This window comes from Poecilia mexicana, unplaced genomic scaffold (assembly GCF_051168715.1).
Source record: "Poecilia mexicana isolate PSO_F unplaced genomic scaffold, ASM5116871v1 scaffold_10, whole genome shotgun sequence".
NCBI classification, from domain to species: Eukaryota; Metazoa; Chordata; class Actinopteri; order Cyprinodontiformes; family Poeciliidae; genus Poecilia; species Poecilia mexicana.
The window spans coordinates 148,670-156,101 of NW_028263379.1; positions in this window are offsets into that span (position 1 = coordinate 148,670).

The following is a 7,432-nucleotide window of genomic DNA, read 5'->3' on the forward strand; positions in this document are numbered from 1 at the left end:
TATTTAACATCAACACAACCCGCTGTAGTTTTCTGTTGTTAACATGACTTGAAAGCTTTCTAAGTAAGTACATCTTACTCATTTTATTTTTAATGAACTCATTTGTGGGCCGGACAAAAATCAACATCAGCAAGCATAACTTGGTACCGATATGTCTAAGGTCATCATCTTGTTGGCAGAAATGTTCTATAATCTGAATTATGCTGTCAGTCATTGCCTAAATATCTTTTATTTATTTTATTTTATTTTATTTTTTTACCTCAGAATGGGTCATTTAGTGAGGGTGGTTTCCTCCCACGCTGTCATGTTTCTATGTGGTTGCCGTAGGCTATGTAATGGTAGCCCAGGATGAAAAACTTAAAATCTGTATTCTAAAGTTTATGCAAGTGTAAATTTTGACTATTGCTGATTAACGTTTTTATAACTAACAAACTAGACACCAGTGACACCCTAAAAATCCTAAACACCATCCCCCCAAATGAAAGTCAAGAGTGTCCCCTTTAAGATGACACCAAACACTATTATATACCTTTAACAAATGCTCATATCATGAGCCTAAACTAGACATACATCAATCTCAAAAAACAGAATTTGTCTAAAGGGGTTAACTTCATGAGCTGACAACTATGGCTCAGCTACCACTTTGGAAGGGCTATCATACCAAAAATTTTATTCTAGAGACATGCATCTTTAAAAAAATAAATATGGATAGACTGTGCCACCCAGAAATGGACCAAAATGTGAAATTTTGGCCTCTGGCCCACAGACTATAAAGGTGCAAAACATAGCATACAAGGTAGACCTATCAATCTTTGACCAACATGGGCTGAGTGGGAACATCTGGACTGATGGTTTGAGGCCTGCATTCACTGTGCTGCACCCTCTGCTCTGGGACAGACACCTCCAGTTAATTATCGCTCATATTCAGGGTTTCCCCCAGTGTATTATAAGCCTGGCGGCCGCCATGCTTTCCTACTCCTCCCCCAACTCCCCACCTCCGCCAGGCCCGTTGCTTGTTTTAGTTAGAAAAATTATGATTAATAATACTAATGCTAATCATCATCATCACAATAATAATAAAAACTTTCTTTAATTTAAGAAAGCCGCTTGCCATTTAGATGACAAGCGTCTTTGTTGCTCTGAGCGTTTCACTGGCTGAGCAAATTTATTCCTAAAAGTCAAGTTTATAGTTGATTTAAAGCCGAGAGAGCGGAGCCGCAGACAAGTTGACCTCTTAACTCAAACTGGACACAGGCTGACCTGCATTGATATTTACATCAACCCCCTGTGTGGAATTAGTTTTCTTTGGCGAACTCCACATCAAGGTGAGAGTTTCTTTTCTTGGTGACACTGTATCTGATTTACTCTCTCTAACCGCTGATCAGCCAAACATGGAGACTTTAGTTGTGCATGTTGGAGCCAACGATCTGGCAAAGCAAAAATCGGAGATTCTAAAAAAGGACTTAAATATTCTTCTGGACACTATGGGAAAATTAAAAATGAAGTTATTTCTCAGTGGTCCAATTCCATCGCCTCAATGGGGAGACGAAAAACACTCCAGGCTGGGCATGATAAACAAATGTCTGATTAAAACCTGCTCTGCCAGCTCAGTGACCTTCATCTATAACCTCTGGATCTACTGGCAGCGCTTTCACCTCTAGGAAGAGGAGGACGCAGTCTGAACAAACATGGAATAAAACTGCTCACTGCAAACATTTTCATTTTATCAACAAGAACAACAATGTGACCATCGCTTCAGAAGAACAGGCTCAGGGATGTCTGATTAGGATGGAAGCCTCTGCTTATCAAGAACAAACTATTCCAATACAAACTGATAGAACGACGGGGGAAAGAGCAACTGGTTCCCTTCCTCCTTCCCCCCTCCCTCTCTGCTCCTACACTCACTCACAAGATCAGAGTTTCCCAGGAAGTCGATCACTAAAGAGAGTCGGGCTGCACCTGAGCCGCCTGAAGATGCTGGTGGAGGATCCGGGTCAGAAAGGAAGACGCACCCCCTAACCCAGCAGGATGGAATGGATCAACAGGTTCGCTTCGGCACGACTCTCCTTAGCGTTAACATAGCAGACCTCACTTCATCTAAGCCACCTGCCTCTGAGGATCCAGCACTCTGAGTTTCTGAGGTCTGAGACCGGGGTCCAGACATTATCTTTACAACCGTCTTCCACCAGAATGTGTCTGGCCCCCCAATATTTCATAGCAGGACATTACCTGTCCGGATCACTAGAAGAAAAGTTACAAAAAACAGAAATACAAAAAGCAGCGGTCTTAATTCAAACCTCAGACTGAAGAACTTTCAGCCTCCAAGTCACTTAAACTGGCTCTTTTAAACACCAGATCTCTCTGTGCTAAAGCTCTATTAATTAATGATTTCATCACCGAGCATAATATTGATGTTTTATTTCTGACAGAAACATGGCTGAATGACAATAATGAACCAATCGTACTAATTGAATCAGAGCCTCCTACATACAATTTTTTAAGTGAGAATAGAAAACATAAAAAAGGAGGAGGCGTGGCTTCAATATTTAAGAATACCATAAACTGTAGTAAAATCTCTTTGGGTAATTTTATGTCTTTTGAGTATCTTGGAATTGAGGTAAAAGGCCACAAATGAACTTTGACATTAACTTTATACAAAACTCCAACATATGAGGAAAATTTCTTTACAGACTTGAATGAGCTTCTATCTCTCATATGCATTGACTACGATTGTTTAATAATTGTCGGTGATTTCAACATTCATGTTGACAACCTGAAGATCGAGGGGCAAAAAAGCTCCTTAATATATTAGAGAGTTTTGTTCTAACACAACATGTCAAACAAGCAACACACACTCATGGACACACACTGGATCTGGTTATCAGTGAGGGTGTGAATATTTCCAATGTCTCTGTAACTGATGTCACCTGTCGGATCACTTTGCTGTTATCTTTGAATGTTCTTTATCCGTTAACCCACTTGGACAAACAGCTACTGTCACAAAACGTACTTTCACAGAAAACACAGCAGAAACATTTAATCAAATCTACTCTTCTTCCTCGCCCTTAAGCTGTAATGACGTAGATAATTTGGTAGATGATTTTCAGTGCAAACTTTCAGATATCACTGATCACATTGCCCCCATTAAAGTGAAGGTTGTGTCTGGTAGGATTAAATCTCCATGGAAAAATGCACAAACAGTTCAATCTGCAAGACAACTCTGCCGTAGGGCCTGTCGAGAAAAGTCGAGCTCATCCCACTTCCCCATGCTGGAGATTTTAGTTCAATAATAACAATAAATAAAGTTATCTTTAAAACTGATTACACAGGTGACACCAAGACTCAACAGTAGTCAGACGGTAATAAAATTAATCTGGTTGTGTGTGTTGTTATTGTGTCCTGCAAACTTTGCTTTAATTCTATTTTTTCTATTTAATCATAAAAAAACATAATCAGACAGAAAGAGAGTCATGAAACAGGAAGAGCAGGTTTCCTGGAGAAATGGGAAGTTTCCAGCCTGCAGTGAATAAAAATAGTTCAGAGTACTCATTTCAAGGCATTAAAGGTTTAAAGAATAAAATCTAAACATTTTGAGTAATTGGATAAAACCCAGAGTAAAATACTTAAATTAATAATGATAACTTATGATTAAACCAATAATTAATATTGGTTTAACCAGGGTTGATGTTGGTTTGATTATAAGAATATTTAACACTTACTCTTATACTTATGGAACTACTTAAAGGTGAAACAAGTATCTGTAACATGGTATCAAATAATTGGAATAATGGATTATTCTTGGTTTCTTTTCAGAAATATCTGTAATAACTCACATCATGATTATAATAAGAGTAACTAATTAATAGTTATTATAAAATTATAAAGGAATGCTAAATCAGAGAAACTAAAAGGTTATAAACGTGATTTTGACATTGAACTTGAAATGGTGTAAAATGTGTAACTGTAACTAAAGGTCACTGATGTTGTGTTGGAGGTAGATGGTAGGTGAAAGGTCAGGGGAAAAGAGGAACCGAGAGGAGAGCAGAGGTGACCAAGACATTAGGTCATTAGAACAGACATCATGTCTCCAAGATGGTGATGGATATGAGATCATCTGTCCAAGCAGTCAGTACAGAAGAAACAGGAAGTGAGATTTTTGAGATGCATGAAGGAAACAGGTGCAGAAGGCAAACAGAGAACTTCAGAAAGTTCAGCTCCAAGGAAAAGGCAAGTTCATCTGAAGGTTGAGGCCAACCAAAAGGCAGTTGACATCAAAGAAAAACGTACGTGAGGAAAGTTGAGCAGTTGCTGACAAGAAATAAAAAGACGCCAGACAGAAGGATCGGGGTTCTTTGTTCCGCAGCGTTCGAGTCGAGCAGATGGAGATGCAGAATCAATGGAGGGCTGCGTGATGATATCCCGGGACGATGAGACTGTTCGCTGCACAAGGAAGGAACAAGATCTGTTTACCCACAACCCGGGATTCTGATTCGACTGTGGCCCCACGCTCAACCCAAAAGATTCCAACGATGCTGCAGTGGACATGGGGAATAGACAAAGATCGTATATGGATAAAGAACTGAGTTCATTGAGGATTCTCACCAGTTCACCTTTGGATCTATTCTAAAAGGATTCTGCCAAGACAAAGACAGGACTCCATCCATGGACGTTAAAGTTATCTGCTGCCAAAGATCGTCTCTGCATCTGGGTTCGAGTAATACTGCCTCCCCAAAGTTTCTATTTAGATCAGGACACAGTGTAGGGTTAGAATTAGGAATAATTTCTAAAAATTCTTAAAAATATCAATTTCTTAATCTTTTATTGATAAGCTGTATGTCATTTTCCCTTGCTAAAGCTTGCTAATAAAATACTAAAGTCTAATTGATGCTGTGGACAGTTAAATTGAGTCAACTAAATTTAATTCTTCTGATTATTGTAAAACCAGTGTTTGTGGTCCTAGTAAATTAGGGTGGCTTCGTACGTTCTTTAGTTCAGATAAATAATGACCCTGGGACATATTCCTAGTCGCTAAAATTATCTAAGTTATAACAAATGCATGTTAATAAATAGAGGAAGAGCTGCCGTGAACAGACGTGGTTTATGAGCTTGGACACCGGCTGGGCTACTCCGATGTCTGATTCATGAACTGAAGTGGGTCATAACGTCTGGATGAAGGTAGTTAGAACTTAGACGAATCTTTCTCGCTCCCAGCTTAAACAAAAGTTCTCTACATTCTTATTTGCGGTAATACCCAGGAATTAGAGGCTTTTCGGACCCGTGAGATGGAGAGCTGGTCAGTAGTCAGTCCGCTGGAGGTTAGGAGGAGTTAGGGGCGTGGCTGAATACTGTGGATTAACAGGCCGAACGAAATGGCGTAAAACTCAACTCCACGTTTATTATGACATCTATAAAGAAAGACTACGTAACTATCACACAACACTAAAACATGCAAGAGAGGCTTTCTTTGCAGATGTCATAAACAAAAACACTAACAACGCTCAAGCTTTATTTGCTAATCTTGACAGGCTCACAAACCCTCCTATGACGTTACCACCTGAACTTCAATCCAATGCCTGCAATAAGTTTTCCAGTTTTTTTTTTCAGAGAAATTTCAAAAGATCAGAGGATTAATCTGCACATTCACTCCAAAGCCAGTACCAATGCTGTGCCCAAACAAAACAAATGAAGGAAAAATGACCCAATTTCAACTACTTCATTATAAAATCCTAGAAGAAATTATAAGTCAATTAAGCTCCAGTTCCTGCTGTCTGGATGTCCTACCCACACATTTCTTTAAGAAAGTCCTGCCTGTCGTTGCTAATGATCTGATCCAAATAGTAACTCATCGCTCTCTTCAGGTGTTTTCCCCCAGGCTTTGAAAACAGCAGTTATCAAACCACTGATAAAAAAGAACAATCTAGACAAATCACTGCTGCAGAATTACAGGCTGACCTCTGGCTGACCATTCATCAGCAAAGTTATTGAAAAAGCAGTTTTTAAACAATTAAATAACTTCCTAACAATAATGAATCGCTTTGACTCCTTCCAGTCTGGTTTTCGTGCTCACCACAGCACGGAGACTGGCCTAGTCAAAGTGTTCAATGACATCCATATAAATACAGACTGTGGGAGAACCACAGTGCTGGTTCTGTTGGACCTTAATGCAGCTTTTGACACTGTTGACCATGACATTTTACTGAATCGACTGGAGACTTGGGTCGGACTCTCCGGTCCAGTGCTCCACTGGTTTGAATCTTACATAAAGAACAGGGATTTCTTTATTTCAATCGGAAACTTCTCATCAGAGAGGTCAAAGGTCACATGTGGGGTACCCCAAGGTTCAATCCTATTACCCCTCCTATTCAATATCTATATGCTCCCACTGGCTCAGGTTATAACAGGAAATAAGATCAGCTACCATAACTATGCGGATGATACACAGCTCTACATCACGATGTCACCAGGTGACTCTGAACCATCCAATCACTGAATAGATGCTTAGAACAGATAAATGTGTGGATGAGCCAAAACTTTCTCCAGCTGAACAGAAACAAAACTGAAGTTATTATCTTTGGACCTAAAGAGGAGCGAACTAGAATCAATGCTCAGCTTCAGTTATATAACTAAAACCAGCGATCAGCCCGAAACCTGGGAGTAGTGATGGACTCTGACCTGAACCTTCAGAGCCACATTAAGACAGTCACAAAGTCGGCCTTCTATCATCTGAAGAACATCTCCAGGATTAGAGGACTGATGTCCCAGTGAGATCTAGAGAAACTCATCCATGCATTTATCTTCAGCCACATTGATTACTGCAACAGCGTCTTCACAGGTCTGACTAATAAATCAATCCTCCAGCTGCAGCTGATCCAGAAGCTGCTGCTCGTGTTCTCACTAAAACCAGGAAGTTAGAGCACATAACACCAGTTTTAAAGTCCCTTCACTGGCTCCCTGTAGCTCAGAGAATAGACTTTAAAATACTGTGGTTAGTTTATAAATCACTGAACGGTTTAGCACCACAATACATTAAAGATCTGTTGTTGCTGTACCAACCGTCTAGACCCCTCAGATCTTCTGGTTCTGGTTCTGCTCTGCATCTCCAGAACCAGAACCAAACGAGGAGAAGCAGCATTCAGTTTCTATGCACCACAAATTTGGAACAAACTTCCAGAAAACTGTAAAACAGCTGAAACACTGAGAGCCTTTAAATCTCAACTTAAAACCCACCTGTTTAGAGCTGCTTATGGCTAAATTAGGGTTAGAGTAGGGTTTTGATGTCTTTGATGTTTTTAATGTTTTTATCTTTAATTTTTCTCTGTTTGTGTTTTAATGTTTTTTTTTAAAGTCTTTCTCACATGCTGTTTTTATTTTAATTGTGTAAAGAACTTTGAAATGCCTTGCTGCTGAAATGTGCTATACAAATAAAATTAGA